The following is a 17308-nucleotide window of genomic DNA, read 5'->3' as shown; positions in this document are numbered from 1 at the left end:
GTCAATGCTACCAACTTAACCACAATTTTCAGTAAAAGTATCAATGCTAACCAATCAATGCTACCAAGTAGTGAAAAGAGTAGCAAGTTAGTGAGCAAAAATGCTTGTTGCAATGCACTAAAAATGCATTTCACAGCCAAGCCAACTGAGCCAATAATCAAAATCTCTCTAAGTGAACTGAATCAATAATAAAAACACTGATTCAAATCCCTGCATGTTATTTTAATTCCTTTTTATTCCTAAATGCAACTCAAAATACATTCTCTCTTTAATGCTGTCACCCTAATTGAGATTAATTTGTTCATTCATTCATTCATTCATTCAAAATTCCTTGTTATTTTTTTTTTTTGGTACCAGAAAAATATGGTTGTAGTTTATACTTCTAATGTATTTAATAACATTTATTATTGGTCTTTTTATCTCATAACATGACTAAGCATCACATAAAATGACATAGTATCTCATAATTTCACATTATGACTTTTAATTATTCCTTTCTTCTTTCTTCTGACTGTCTTAATTTCCACTTTTTATCTTTATAATTTTGACTTTTTACGTCATAAATTTAAATGTATCTCATAAACATGACTTTATCTAATTTTGATTTTAATTATCTCATGTTTGTGACTCAGTATGTCATTTGCCAACCACTTTTTCCTCTTATGTGGTGGAAATAGGCTTCATATGAACACCTATAGTATCTAATTCTTAAACGAACAAATAAAAATACACAAATTTAATAAAAGATTTAACACTCACTAAAATATTTTTTTGTCCAATGTCCAATGAATAATAAATGTGTACCTAGTACTGAAACTACATTTTCAAAAAAACTGTAGTTTAGTTACTTTAAAATACGAGTAGCTTGGCAGGTTCTTAAACCAAACCAGTCTGGTAAACCTAGAACGGTACTCCTAGTCCAGGATTCCCATCATGCAAAGCAGCAAAGTGCAAAGAGCACACCGAACTCTAATCCATCCTGAAGCAGAAGGTCATTGTCATGACGTATGCGGAGGCACGCTGACCCATCTCACCCACCCATCTGAAGAGGTCAAGGCCATTTATTCAGGTGATTAAAGCAGTAATCCATATGGGAAGTATGTGATGTTTTTATATGCAGGAGGATCATGGGGAATAGAGAGGTTCAAATTAATTGACCTCACTCTCAAACGCAAAAGATCGCGCACACACATACACGCACACCCTGCCTATATTGAAATGTATGGCATTGGCATATGTGAGTGCACATGCTGTTTATTCAGGCACACAGAGAGCAGACAGCCTGAAATAATCCCCAGTGACAGCAGAGAGAGCTCACGCACCTGACAACACCACGACAAATGAGCTCAGCGCTCAGCTCCACTCCTGCTCATTACATCTGGACACGCACAAGCCTAAAAGAAGACAGTAATGTGCACATCAAAAACTGTGAATGTGTATGGAAATTTGTGAATGCTTGGAATGCATACACAGATAGACAATGAAATATTAATGTGATCATTACACTTAAATATAATTAAATCAAATGTAAACTATTCTCTTTATACTGCCACATTAATGTCACTTTTTTCCACATTTTCTGCACTATTTAGACAAAATGGATTTAAACATGGTCAAATGTGTAAACTCTGTTTATATCTGAAACACCAAAACAAACACGCCCCTACACAAAAGGATCAAAGCCCTATCTTGATGGCTCCGCCCCCAAATTCACACGCCCCTTACTGCTGATTGGCTACATGTGTGTTTTTGACCACAGAAATCGCTTGACACTGAAAGCCCTCTTGACAACTTGCAGCACCAAAGCAAGTAAACATCATTAATTTTCAATGACAGCTGATGATAACAAGAAACATGAGCGACAGTGGCCATCATGATGAGATTTGAGTGTGTCCAGCATCTTGTCAAGTTGAGAAAAGTTTAAATTTATGCCAATAAACTGCAATGATGCATTGACAACCAGAAATCTTATATTGATGGTATGTTAAGCTGGATTCATAAATTGATAATCGTTTATTTTGTTGATGATATGATGAATTATGCACTGTTGTGATCTATTAGAGCATGCTCTAATAAATGTTTAGAATTTTTTTTTTTTAAATGTCATTTGTGATCAGTTTTTCAAAAGTTATGGCCAGTTATAATAGTTATGGCATCAAGCATCAGCAGGAACATTTGGAAACCCATTTCTACAACTTAAGAAAAAAAAAATCATGTTTTGTATTTGGATTGTATATCTAAATTGACAAAGTCAAAATTATAGTATTAAAAGTTTAAAATCATACTTATGAGATTAAGTTAAAGTTAAAGTTCATGTTATAGAAATAAAAAAATTATGACAAAGTAGAAAAGGCCAAAATTATGAGAGTCAATTATGAGATAAGAGAAAGTGTGAGTTTTTGTAATAATTATGCCTTTTTATATCACAATTCTTGGTCTGTTTATCTCATAATTATGACTTTTCATTCTTTTCATTGTTCTTTTCATCTTTCTTTTGACTGTCTATAATTTGACATAATTTCAAATGTATCTCAGAATTATAACTTAATCTCATTTCGACTTATGTCATAATTATGACTTGGAATGTCATAATTATAATTTATCAACAATTTTTCTCTCTCTTATGTGGTGGAAATGGGCTTCTATATGAACACCTACCAGTGAACAATAGTACAGCAAGCCAGCAACATACAATGATAAAAAATACCCTGAGGATGTGAATAGTATTGACAACTGAAAGCCTGATCAAATTAGCCAAAATATTTTTAAAAAAATTATATTTACAATCTTGGCATACATTAAAAAAAATCTTTCTGTTGAGTTGTAGGCCTGCTAATACCGGACCATTCACCTCAATTAACCTCTCAAATGAGGTTTAGTATGTAAAATGAAATTGTGACAGCATACAGTACCAGCTCGTCATTGCTTGATAAGAGTACAGTCTCTTAGTCAGCACATGCTGCGGCTCAGAGTAGCTCCAGTTAATGACTTGTCAAATTACAATCCTCTTAAGGAAGCTGAGCCGAATCCGGCTGGTTTCCCACTGATTTCCTGACCCTGTTGTCTAGCGTTACACCCACACACACACACACACAAACAGCGACCTCAGCAGCACAAAGACCGTCCAGCCTCACCAAGCTCATTACCGAATCAGCAGCTGAACCAACTTACTCAACACACACTCCATCTTCACAGTCCAAAATGTGTAATTCTCTCACAGCGAGAGCAACTAAATGGCTGGAGGGAGAGAATCTGATCTAACAAAGCCTTTCACACCTGATGACCTTAAAGTGGAACTTCGATTTTCAACATGCTTTGTATTGTTACAATGTCAGTAGTATGTGTAAAAGAACAATGTTTACTCAATCTCCGTGTTACCTGGACCAAGAAATTCCCATTTATTTGTCACCAAAAGTCTCCCGGATGACGCAAAACGCATCACTGCTACTGCCTACATTACAACATCTTTCACTGAAACTGAAAGTAACTCACTCCCGCTAAACGTTTACTCTCTGAACTCTTGCACCCGGGAACAATACAAGTCAACACCATTAAGATTAAAAGTTTGCTAAGAAGTATTTGCCCAGTGCATTATGGGTGTTGAAGTTTTCCCACCTATTTGGCTAAAGGAAAGACAAAAGCCTTTTCAGCATCATCACTCCAGTCTTCAGTGTCACATGATCCTTCAGAAATCATTCTAATATGATGATTTACTGCTAAGAAATATTTCTGATTATTATCAATGTTGAAAATAGCTGTGCTTCTTGATATTTTCTGTAGAAACCGCAGCATGTTTTTGATCAATTAATAAATCAATAAATCAATACATTTTACTGACCACATCTTTCATTCATTTAATGAGGCTTTTTGCATCATTATAATATCAGACATGTTAAAAAAGGGTGTATTCAACTCTGTGACTGTACACATTAAATACATTTTAATGCATTTTTGAATAATTTAATAGTACAAAAAATGCAAGGCTTTATCTAAAGATATTATAAATGATAAATTCATCAGCTAACAGTGGCGTGAGGCAGAGCCTGATTTGTGCAACATGTTCCTGGATCAATATGTTTTTTGATCCTGGAACAACGTTCCAATCAACCAATCAGATCTGAGGGACAAGTTTACAGTTTATGTCAGGTATAAACTTACAAATCATTGCTATTCACCTTCCTCTGATTTTAGGGATAACTTAGGGTTAGGTTTAGAAGGTAGGGATATGGTTAGGTTATGGTTATGGATACATTTTCGGACAGGAATATTGTTCCAGGATTAACAAAATATGTTGACCAAGGAACGCATCTAACTCAGCAAAATCAGGACGTGCGTCTGTGAGCATGTGCTGTGCTGAAAACCATAATAGCAGCACATTTCCAGAGTAGCTTTTGTTTCAGTAACCCGACGGCTCTATTTTGAAGTTTCCGGGGTGGCTTGTGCTTTAATCTTCACTTTCAAAGGGAATCAAGTGATGTAGGCGTGTGGACAGACTTGTCGGTGACTTTGAGCTGAGACAAGAGCACTTCAGCCTTTCTCTTGTAGCTAAAACCAAGCCTAAATGCTGACAAAGCGTGTGTGTATGTGTGCTTGTGAGGGGGCTGAGCTGTACCGTGGCTGCAGGCTGTACATCACTGTGGAAGAGATGCTGTCTTTGTGCAATCTTCTGTTACGCATGGCGTTACATGCCAAGTATCAGCAGTCATCAGAATCCCTTATCTTTCCTAGAATGTTCCAGCGCTGTTCTGTGCCTCAGGAGCCATGAATTATTTATCTCTAAAAGAGGGGGGGAGAGTGAAAAATTGGTTGAAAGGATAATCAGAATGGAGGGATGGGATGAAAAAAAAGGAAATCCCACTAAAATCCCACTGCCTATCCAAATTGTTCAATCCCTCTCTACATTTCAATCTATCCTATTCTCTCCCGTGCTTTACCCCCCTCTGTGAAGCTCTGATGATGTGCGTCCAAGAGCAAGACTCGTTTAGTGAGGGATCAAGCTGACTTCAATCAACAAATGTCTCGCACACAAATACTCAAACATGCAAAATGAGGACAGAATCGAAAACCCATTTCTGTCCTCAATAATCAGGAACACTCCAGTCATGCTCAGTCTAACTCACATTTGTTAGGTGCCTCATCCATGAAATTTGCAATTAAGGCATTGTGACGGTCAATATTTAGACAGGCTTCGGCTAACACAACCCATTTATGGAGAGATGTATGACTCAGATGTTGCTCCCTCATAGATCAGGAGACATATAAGATATCTACGTACTGTATCAAATGTTTCTCCAGAAATTCCTTTGGAGAAATAAAAAAATGACACAAATGAGAAACAATTTTTGACATATAGTACAAGTAAACAGTGATAAATTAACTGAGGGTGGCATTTCTCAGACAAAATGTATGCAATTTTCAAAGGATTGTCTAAGTATTCATTTAAATGTTCTGTTTATATATTTTATATGACTTATTATTTTACTTATTTCCTTGCTATTGTTGTTTAATCTTATGGTTGTGTGGTTTGAAGGGATGTTTGTCAGAGAATGTCTCCATTTCAAGGTTTTTAAAGTCACAGGACGGTTTTGTAAAGCCATTGTTAGCTGTGGAATAATAACAATTGTTGGATTTGTACCGAATTACAACGGAAATGAATCAACGCTGACCTTACTTAAACTGTTCAATGGCTTTCTTCTAGAGCTGCTGTACAGCCAAAACAATCTTTGTTGCATTATTTTCCTTTTTATAAATAAAAGTGACTCGACTTGACTAGATGAAAACAAGATATTAATCTAGTCATACAAACTACTTTTTCTACAGTAAGTAAAACCAGTTGTCGATATGGCTTGGTTCCTTCAATTTAAGTCTCTGGGATTTAATAACCCATTTTATTTATTGCTCTGCAAAAATCTGTTCGCTGCAGTTAAAACAGAATCTCTCCGATGAGCTGTGATTCATTCATATAAGCTAAAGTGTATAATTTTTGCACGATTAGCATCAAACATAATTGCAAAAAACGATTGTTTTCAAACACTCTGCAATTTGTAAGAATGAAATAAGACTGAAAGGAAGATAAGATTAAAACTGAAGGAATCGAAGCATTAGAGAGCGAAAACGTCAATCAATGTATTTACATTGAACCCAAATGAGAAAAAGAAGGCAGATGAGAATGAATGACACTAAAATATAAAGGGTCAAATGGAGGGAGAAAACGCAATGTAGTCAGGAGAAAGAGTGAAAGGAGAAAAGGTTTCAGTGAAACAAAGAGAGCAGCCTGTGGGGACTGAGTCATGAGTGCTTTTAGCCCTCTCAAGAGCTGTAACCTAAATTAAAGTGAGGCTGCTAATGATTATTTATTTAGCTGCTCTTGGTCTGCAGTTCTTTCCACACAAACACATCCACTACAGGCAAAGGTTTGGATTGGAAACGCTTCCTCATTCTTATTTATTGCTGTTTTCGGCTATTTAGAATAATAGTAAAGTATGAGAAGTATGGGAATTTTGAAATAAGCAAACATGTTAGATCAAAATGATTTATGTGAGTGTTTATAGATATTCTCGGATGTCCAATAACTTCATTTTGTTCGGAGAATTTTCTTGCACAAACACATTTGGCCATGAGTCAGACACACAGCGAGTTTCTCACGCTGACATAATGGCATTACAACAGATGAGAGCGAATGAAACATCGCGGAGAAATGCTGGCGAGGTAACATGCTTTAGGAGACAATACTGCTATTAGTGTGGGTCAGCACTGCCAATGATGATCCGACTCGCTAAGATTGACGAGTTTTACTTAGCACAGCGGTTTTTCCTCTTTGCATTTTTTTATTAGCCTCGGTGAACCACCTCATTAAGAACCAGGAGAAAACGACAGCTTAATGGATTCATTCAGCTAATAATATAATAATAATAATGTCATCATTTATTCACCCACATGTTGTTCCAAACTTGAATTATGACTTTCCTTCTTCAGTGGAACACAAAAGAACACATTTTGAAAATGAGACGTGTGCAATCTTTTGAGTGCAATAACAATAAATAACTAGTTTTCAAGCCTCAACAAGGACAAAAAAGCACCATAAAAGTAACATAAATTTGGTTCGTGCGACTTGAGCGCTAACCACCGTAACCAGATCACTGAGTCAGTGACTTTGAGAAGCACATTAGTGAATCAATCATTTAGACTAATTTTGTGAACTACTGTGGATCAACTGACTCATTGAAAGGTACTATTATTATTACAAATTATTTATTAATTAATCTTGCCAAAATACTGTCAAAAAAATTCTCCTTTTGTGTCCAGCAGGAGAAAGCATGTCATACAAATTTTAAACAACATAAAGGTGCTCTTGTGAAAAAGTACACTTTAGCATACTTAAAATTACATACACACTTAAGTGCAAACTGAATGTTAATTGCAATTACATGAAAATATAGTTATAGTTTATATTAAATGCAATTAGCTTAACTTTAGAGTTGAAGAGTGACTTAAGTGCATCTTTATATGTAATTGTATAATATACAGTATATATACGTATGTCCTGCCAAATGCGTTTATGATAAAATATACTTTAATGTCATTTGTATTGAACCTTGTATGTAATGCATTTAAATATATTTGAAATTGAAGATGCAATGAAGATGCAATTTAGTACATTTCAAATATTAATGTAATATTGAATAACACACTCTATAGTTAAAGGTACACAATGTAACTTTTGGCCCTCTAGCAGTTAAAAAGCAAAACTGCATGCATTTTGCAGAAGAACATTGTTTTGGTTGTGCTTTGACTCTGTGTGACTGCGGATAAATATGTTTTTCTCTTTACTAAAAAAATATTCACTCAATATTCAAATATTTATTAAAGCATCATGGTTTAATGTACTTCAAAATAAAAAGTTGACATTAAGTGTGTAAAGTAACTGTCATGAAAGTATACTCTCATTAAAGTATACTTAAGTTGCTTTTTGTTTCATTAATATTATCTGCAAGTACAGTATTTTTAAATATACCTTTAAGATTTGAAGTCCACATTAACTACAATTCACTAGGCTGAGTAAAAGAATTTTTATTTTCTGGGTCAGCTTGCCTTTTAACGATCATTAACAACATCAGACAAGAACATAATGACACAAGGTGAGACTGTAGCTCACTTTAAACCTGCTCTATCACACACAATATGCATTTGAGACTCACTCATGAGGCTTTCTTATCCTCGCCTCCCAAACACACACCCACACAGAGTACAATGTGTGTCTTTATTACCGTCTACCTCACAAACACACGCAAACAGAGTTCTCGGTATGTGCTATTATCCTTCCCTTCCAAATTCACACATTCAAGGGATTTCATGAGGTTTAGTGGGATTCTGATGACTGTGAAGAAGATGATAAATAATGAAATAAATGCCGAAGTGGCCATTTAAGGGGATTAGACTCACAATGGGAACACCTTTCAGAAGAGGGTGAAAGCGGTGTGTGTCTCAGACTCTGTGGAAATTAAAGTGATTAATACTGTGAACCAAGGAATGGAAGGGAGATTTGGTAATGGAGGCAGATTAAAAGTAATTGTCACAGAACCTGACCCTGGAGAGGAGAAGAGAGACAGGCAGACAGAGCGAGATAATCAAGAAAAAGAGACATACAGAAAGACAGAATGGTGGCATAAATCAAGGCACTATATAGATAGAGGGAATCAGAGAGACAGAGCTGGACTTAATGGCCAGAAGAGTGATTAAAGAGTGAGTGAGAGCAGAATGATGTCTCTCCCTGAGGTGGAGTCTGATTTTTGCCCTTCATGTTGGATCAGAGAGAATAAGTCTGTTTTCTTACCACTACATCTAGTCTCCTAAGGTGTCTTCACAAAGATGAGGCTATCTGAGGTGGCTCTGTGTGTGCTCCAAAATCTGTGGAAGAATGCAATGACACTTAAAAGCAGAACTAAAATATGGCAGCTATTAAAGTCCCCCTGTAGTCAATCATTTTATCCCTTAAAACTCATCTTTGATCACCAAAATGACATATTTAAACGTTTTTCCTTGAAAATAAAATTCTTCATGCCTTAAAATAGCTTGAATGTAACTCAACACCCTTGCCTCATTTAGTATACGCGGTTTAATAAATATGCAAATGAGCCCCGCCTCCACTCACTTACTCAGCTCAGAGATCCACTTGTTGACGATCACACGTTGATCTGATTGGCTAAAAGGTAGTTTGTGACGTCAGAAACACCAGCGATTTCAAACCGTGTTTTTGAGGCTGTCTTTGGTTCACTGCAGTTTTAAGGAGAAAATACTCAGTAATGGTGTTGACTTATGAATTTGCACATGGTTTGTCTTAAAGCATATTAAAAACACCACACAGACATATAAACAACATCAAAAACTTGATTTTCAGAACAGGGGGACTTTAATATGATAAATAATATTTGTATTATTATTCTTTATATTAATGTATACAATACTTACAAATAAAAATACAAAATATTAAAAAAATACAATATTTATACATTAATTTTCCTTTACAAATTATATTGTCATATTTTTATTTCTATAGTCACTAGTTTCAGCACTAATTTCAGTGTGATTTTGCTTTAACACAACAGTTCAGAGTGAAGTTAAAATTCAGTTAACTGACATATAGGGTAATAGTACAAGTAGTGTGCTATTTTTAATTCAGCCAGTCGTATGAATGAATCAGACGAATCAGTTGACTGAATGATTCAACTACTCAATAGCCCAAAGTATACTTTGATTTTTACATGTAGGCTAGGTTATTCATACAATGCCCATAACATCAATTTCATCAGCAGCATAATACATGATAGTACTCGCATAGCAAGATTTATTTTCGCTCAGCTTACATTTTTTTTGCACAAATTAGTTTATCATCAAAAAGGCAACACTTCCCCAACCCGATGTTTTAGTTAAAAAAAAGAAACGGATGAGACAGAATGACAACAAACTACTAGAGCAACAGCTACATTTGTCCAAATTGTGCGAGGGAATTTCACGCAACTCTAGTTTACATGAGTATGAAGACATTTTTATTGGTCATAACTTCTAGAGAGAAGTAGCGCAGACACTGGACAACGATGAAACTTTCTTGCAAACATAATTTAGCTAATCAATAATTTAATGACTCCCTCATTAGGATCGTCTGAAATCGAATACTCTCTTAAGTAGGTACTTATTTCGATTTCCAGTGCAGCCTGTGTCTATACCAGACACGAGTGGGACGACGTGACAAAAGCAAATAACTATTATAATCAGTGATGCTGTCTACACTGGATGTAGCGATATAACATGACAAATTCACGACAGTTTGACTGATGCCTCATTCTATTTCTGACATACTCCAAGCGCTCACACTACTTATGATAATAATAATAATAATTTGTTACATTTATATAGCGCTTTTCTGGGTCCTCAAAGCACTTCACATATGGAAGGGGGAATCTCCTCAACCACCACCAATGTGCAGCATCCACTTGGATGATGCGACGGCAGCCATATTGCGCCAGAACGCCCACCACACACCAGCTTATCTGTGGAGAGGAGACAGAGATGAAGCCAATCAGTATATGGGGTTGATTAGGAGGCCATGATGGACACAGGTCAAAAGGGCGAATTTGGCCAGGATGCCGGGGTTAAACCCCTACTCTTTTTCCGAAGGACATCCTGGGATTTTTTATGACCACAGAGAGTCAGGACCTCGATTTAACATCTCATCCGAAGGACGGTGCTCTTTTGGCAGTATAGTGTCCCCGTCACTACAATGGGGCGTTAGGACCCACATAGACCACATAGACTACTGGTCTCACTAACACCTCCTCCAGCAGCAACCTGGTTTTCTCAGGAGGTCTCCCATCCAAGTACTAACCAGGCTCAGCCCTGCTTAGCTTCAGTGGGCAACCAGTCTTGGGCTACAGGGTGATATGGCTGCTGGCCATATCTATGACACAAAGAACACATAGGCTACATTTACACTAAGTTTTTGGGATTGACAACCACATTTACTTATAGGTGTCAGTCTCGAAATGTCCCGTTCACACTGCAACTTACAGTAGCGTCTCGAATACTGTCTGTATGAACGTGCAACGGGAGTCAAGTTCATATTCTCTAACCAGTAACCACCGAGACAGTGAACAAAAGTAATATCAAAGATGGCGACGTCCATAAAACTGAAAAGTCTTATCACTTTTGATACGACAAGAGTCCAAGACTCGAGCCACGTCAAATCATCATTAACTGACAACAGCTTTTCTGGGTGGAGAGGGAGCATTTGAGTCACACATAACACAAAATTGATGGGTACATAAAACCTTCAGATGACACACTGAATATCTCCATCGCAGTAAGTTACCGAAACCACACGTGAAAACCTGCAACACTCGGTAGACACGTGTTTGTGCAGAGCGGCTCTCTCAGACCGCATAACGTGACAGAAAACTAGTTGTCCAGACCGGTTCTGTTTACACAGCGCGAGTTTTCTAAGAATGTGGTTGTGATTCCTGAAATTATACAGGTGTGAGTTCAGTTATAGAATTAGGTTGTCACTCCCATAAATAACTGAACTGTGTGTGAATGTAACCATATTAAGGACCTTTTTAAGTGTATTTTATCTATTAGGTCACCAAAATCTATTTTTAAAAGCTTTTTGTATTAATTGAAATGTCTCCTTTAATAAAGTTCAAAAATAATGACATACATTTTATCTTTATATTAGAAATGATCTTGTTTTTTCAGTTGACACCACCTACTTTGTCATGTCCCTCATGGCCTTCTATGAAAGTGTACTTGGGATATGAATAATAAAATTAGAAAAAAGTCCATACATTTTGCCATTCCCATGAATCTGTGCTTTTTTTGCTGGTAATGTTTGTTTTTTTTTCTAATTAAATACATGATTATTAATTAAAATCACATTATTTAGCTCCGTACTTCAGTAACCCTTTAACCGCGTTACATAAATCATTCTCCCCCCATAAAAATAATGAACGAACCTTATGTGACATCAATAACAGGAATTAACATCATAAAAGTCTTCTGAACAACATTGTGTGCAGACACAGGCAAGTTACCACCTTCTTTTATAACTATAACTTATTAAGTTATATTTTATTTATATAAATATGGGATATTTATATATAACTTATATTTTATGGGAGTTGTCACTCCCGTAAATAACTGAACTGTGAGTGAATGTAACTATATTAGGGACTCAAATACACCTGACAACTGTATTCTGCTGCTGTGTGAACATGGCCATAGATTTGCAAGGTTTTTTTTTTTTTTTTGTCGTGTCAAATGTAGACAGCCTCAAATACTGTTGGACTGTATATCAGTGCTCTTGGAATCAACCAGTTTCTGTGTAAATGCGTATCATCGCTGTGCAATCTCATTTCCTATATAAATGCACCTGGGAATGTGTTTTAGGCTGAGGCTAATCACTGAAATGCTACATGTGAGAACAACAGGATGGACTATAAAGAGAGAGAACGAGAGAGATCTAAAAAGGGAAGCGTGGATGGCGTAGGAGCAGGTGAGTGAGAGTAATAGATGGAAATGTGTCTCATGAGAAACATCGAAGAAAATGAAGACAGGATATTTGCGGATGTGGAGGTCTTTAGTGGTGTTCTCCTCCACATGCGGCTGCTGTCGTCCTGAAACTCTGAATGATTTATTAAAGAACGGTTGCGAGAGAGGAAAGGAGGGGACAGAGAGGGCAGCCAGGCGAGGCCTGATTAACCGGAGGAGGGAGAGAAGACAAGCATCCCTCTATTATTCATTACTCCAGAGGAACCGAGAGAGGGACAGGAGGGTATGAAGAGCGGAGCCGGAGATAAAGAGAAAAACAGGGAGAGTGGAGAGAAGAAGAAGAGGGGAAATGATGAGAAGATATTTTTATGTGGCACTCACTGTCTCTTTTGCCCTATTTTGTGAGCCTCACGGACTCATGCATGCTGAGAGTGTGTGTGTGTGTCATTCCGATGAGACGTTTAATATCTATACATACAGTGCAAATTATAGGGCGTTTTTTTTGGGAAGGTGTCTGAACCCATAATTAAGGCTTGAACCAATACCATAAACACATATTAAGTCAACAGTCATTAAAAAACAAATAAACATGTGGCAGGGTTCATTTGTCTACACTTCAGTGACGTGTTTATAGTTATTTACTTATATATGCCTAGAAATGAGAAACGCTACAGTACACGCATGAAGTAAAAATAATTGTGTATTCTTAATTTACTGCGAGAACACAGTAAATACAGAGAGGCTATTTGTTGAAATTTGAATCTCATAATCTAAATGCAATTTCATCCTGCCAAACAACAGAATAATGAAGTGTTGAATTGAAGATATGAAAATATCTGTTAAAAAATGACTATATTTTTTCTTGATATTAATAACACAGAAAATACTTAATGCTACAATTAGTAAGTATCTAACCATTAGACTACAAGTCAGTCAAATAAAATACATACATGCTTTCCAAAAAGTCATTATCGAATGGGATTTAGCCTAAATAAAAAATACTGTCATTATTTAATTACAAGTATCTAAAAAAGTTTTGTTTCAAAATATTCTATTGTAAATTTGAGACATTTAGCTAACTGGTTAAAAGACAAATGGCAACAAAATTCGATAATTACATTAAAAACATTCCTTCTAATACAAATTTAGACTTATGTAATATATATATATATATATATATATATATATATATATATATATATATATATATATATATATATATTAGGGCTGTCAAACGATTAAAATCGCATCCAAAATAAAAGTTTGTTTTTACATAATATATGTGTGTTTACGGTGTATAATTATTTTCTATATATAAATACACACACATGCATGTATATATTTAAGAAATATTTGCATGTATATACTGTGTATATAAAGGAGATATTTATATTTATATTATATATAATTTATATTATATATATTATATTATATATAAATATTTTATATATAAATAACACTTTTTTCTTAAATATATATGCATGTGTGTGTATTTATATAGAGAAAATAATTATACTCCATACACACACATTTATTATGTAAACACAAACTTTTATTTTGGATGCGATTAATCGTTTGACAGCCCTAATATATATATATTCTTCGCAACATGAAAGTTTCCTTACTGTGCTGTGTATTTTGGTTTATCATAGGGTTTGTGTTGCCACAATTACTGACTGCAATCATTTCATGTTCATCATGTTAAACAAACAAGATGATTTAATCTTTTAATTAGGTTCACTGAATTTGTTCACTGAGGCACAAGCACTGATTAAACGCTCCTAAGGAAAATGAAAAGCGTTATAAAATGTAGTAATGGCATCGTTTGCAGTCAGTCAGTGTGTTTTTGTTACTCACACCAGCCCCCATCCATATGTCTGTCCTGTGAATAATACAGTATGAAATGTGCTTGTTTACAGAAAGATCTCCCAAGTGTCCATCTTATAAAGCCAATATCTTGTGTGGTAATTACTCAGCACATGGCCTTTAATACTTTAAAGATGAACATTCAACATTTATGACTTCAGGGACAGGGATCTGGTGCGGTGATGTGATGTGTGTGTGTGTGTGTGTGATAGCTTGTGTGAGGGCCAGTGTTGTTTTGGTTAGCTAAACCTATTAAAAATCATTAGGTAGATGTAAAACTTAAGCTGGCAACTAACAGAAATAAGTTGAAGTACTAAAATTACTTAAAATGGAAATAAGTTCAAAATACACTATATGTGACTCTGGACCACAAAACCAGTCACATGGGTCACAATTTTGAAATTGAGATGTATACCTCATATGAAAGCTGAATAAATAATCTTTCCATTGATGTATGGTTTGTTAGGATATGGCAATATGTGATTGAGATACAACTATTTGAAAATCTGGAATCTGAGGGTGCAAAAAAATCGAAACATTGAGAAAATCTCCTTTAAAGTTGTCCATTTATGTTCGCGATTGTGCTGCATTCACTCACAAAAATAAATGTCTTATATATTTACGGTAGGAAATTTACAAAATATCTTCATGGAACATGATCTTTACTTAATATCCTAATGATTTTTGGCATAAAAGAAAAATCAATCATTTTGACCCATACAATGTATTGTTGGCTATTGCCACAAATATACCCGTGCGACTGGTTTTGTGATCCAGGGTCACATATGGAGAAAAGTATTGGGACACCTGACCTTTGCACCAACAAGGACTGTAATGACATTGTATTATAAATAATAGACATTAAAATGGAGTTAATCCCCACTTTGCACTCTATGCACTCTTCTGGGAAGACTTTCTACAAGATTCTGGAGTGTTTCTGTGGGAACTATATAAATAATCCTAAAATAACACTGCTCATATGAGGGCTTGATGATGTGATTGTGCAATGTTAAATGGCTTTAAATAGAAAGTGCCTAATTTTAGTGCCACATCAGATTTGTTTTTGTTTTCAGTTTGAATGGACAGGCCTCTGAAATCAGTCATCAGTACACTGCCGATATAGTTTTATCTGTAATAATTCATCCTTCTGCTATTAATTTTATGGATTACCTTCATATTCAGCTGACAGGTTTCCTTTCCTCAGTTTACACATGAAGAGGGAGGAAGAGATAAAGAAACAGAACAGCCTTTCATTTCTCCCATACCATTTTTCCACTCCAATTATTTTTTCATTTTTTTCTCTCAATTTTTTCCTTCAGAGACATCGGAAAAGCCCATCTGTTGGAGGCTGATTACACATTTATTTGTTTTGAGGTGCACGTACACCGTCTTGTCACGTCAAGCGGGGCTGTCAGGAGCTGATGGGCCAAAATGCCATCTCTAATAATGGCCAACTCATCTCTAGACTAACAGTGTGTGTCTGAGAAAGGGGATGGGAAAAACAGGGAGAGAGACAGAGAAGAAAAAACACAGAGGGAACAAGACAGCGCGAGAGAATCGAGCAGATGATGGCTGGCAGTGGAGTGGAACTCAACAAGGCAAAAAAACGAGGTATGGGAAATAAAGGGATGAGGTCAGGAAAGTGGGAGAGAGAGACTAAAAAAGCATTCAGGTGTGCCTGTGGATATGAGGTTCGGTTTGTTTCTGAAGGGGGCACGCTCTCTCTGTTCGAGTTTTCCAGAGCACTCTATTCTCTCTTCCCTCCATCATAATGGCGTTCCAATGAGGCATCAAATGAGTTCTACCTTCACACAATCACCATTCAATACAAAGCCCCATCACAACAGCACCAGTATACATCAAACACACCTCTCACAGGGAGGGATGAACATTGGTTTGCTCTATGCATGTATATGAATCAGTCCCGGCACCAGGACACACTTTTATCATTCTCAGGGGGGCTTGAGGGTTGAAATTGTATTCGTGGGGTGGGGGTGGGGGTGGGGGTGTGTCTTGAAATCATCATAGCCCCCCTTGACGGTAGGCCTGATATGAAGATCTATATTTTTCACGGGCGTCTGGAAATTTTCTTTGGGAAAATGCAATGCTTTTGCGAGAGAAATATATTTTTTTCTTTTTGCTACACACTTTTGTATGAAACAAGATAATCTAATCCAATAAGGAAATCCACATGATGCCTTTGACCAATCAGAATCAAGTATTCCAAAGAGTGGCAAAATGGCAGTACTGTATTTATTATGAATGATTTACCTGTGCATATTATTATTATTTTATTACATTTATTTATTTGTATTATACATTACTTGCAATCTTTAATCAAAATATTAACTTACCCTCCAACTTGCAGTAACATGTCCTTTTCTCTGATGAATTGTTTAATGACTGGGGCGAAACAAATCAAGTCCCGCCCTACAGTTTTCTTGTCCGTGAAGCAGTTCATCGGATAGCCTACGTTACAACAGTGAAGAAAAGACAATCGCATTCGCAACTTCCGTTTCATTTTGATTTGAAGAAAGAAAATACTTGTTTAGGCCTATGTTAACCTGCATTTCAGCTGTGTTCTCTTTCTCTAAAGTTTCTCTCACACATCATTCTGTATCTTACCGGTTTAACTTATGTTCTTCTGAGCAGTGTTTTCGTTTGCTTGTCTAAACGGTGAAAGAAAGAAATAATACTGTCTAAAATAAATAATACTGAAAATGGTATAAATAATAACATTTTTAACAGATTTTTTTTGCCTTATTTCACTTAACGTTACTTGTCTATTTTTTACTTTCCTCGTTGAAGCCGCATCGTTTCAAACGCAAAAAGGCGCGAATTACTCAAACTTGTGTTTTTATGACGAGAGCGAGATCGCGGAGTGATACGAGAAATATGAAAG

General features: G+C 36.0%; 1 protein-coding gene across 5 annotated transcripts in view; it reads right to left on the bottom strand.

Annotated features, from left to right (window-relative positions):
* tmem91 (transmembrane protein 91) overlaps nt 1-16823 on the bottom strand; it is a 44867-nt gene extending 28044 nt beyond the window's left edge. For 2 of the 5 annotated variants that reach the window (XM_079873987.1, XM_079873990.1), the window contains exons 1-2: nt 2913-2975; nt 1323-1394 (exon numbers count right to left, since the gene is read on the bottom strand). The gene's annotated coding sequence lies outside the window, so the exon portion shown is untranslated. Of the gene's footprint in view, nt 1-1322; nt 1395-2912; nt 2976-4612; nt 4777-8442; nt 8493-8833; nt 8908-16760 lie in introns of those variants that run through there. The other 3 variants (XM_079873985.1, XM_079873988.1, XM_079873989.1) reach the window with 3 other exon arrangements.
* Nucleotides 16824-17308: the final 485 nt, after the last annotated feature.

The sequence above is a fragment of the Squalius cephalus genome (assembly GCF_949319135.1).
Source record: "Squalius cephalus genome assembly, chromosome: 6".
Classification (NCBI taxonomy): Eukaryota; Metazoa; Chordata; class Actinopteri; order Cypriniformes; family Leuciscidae; genus Squalius; species Squalius cephalus.
This window is presented reverse-complemented; position numbering and strand designations above follow the sequence as displayed.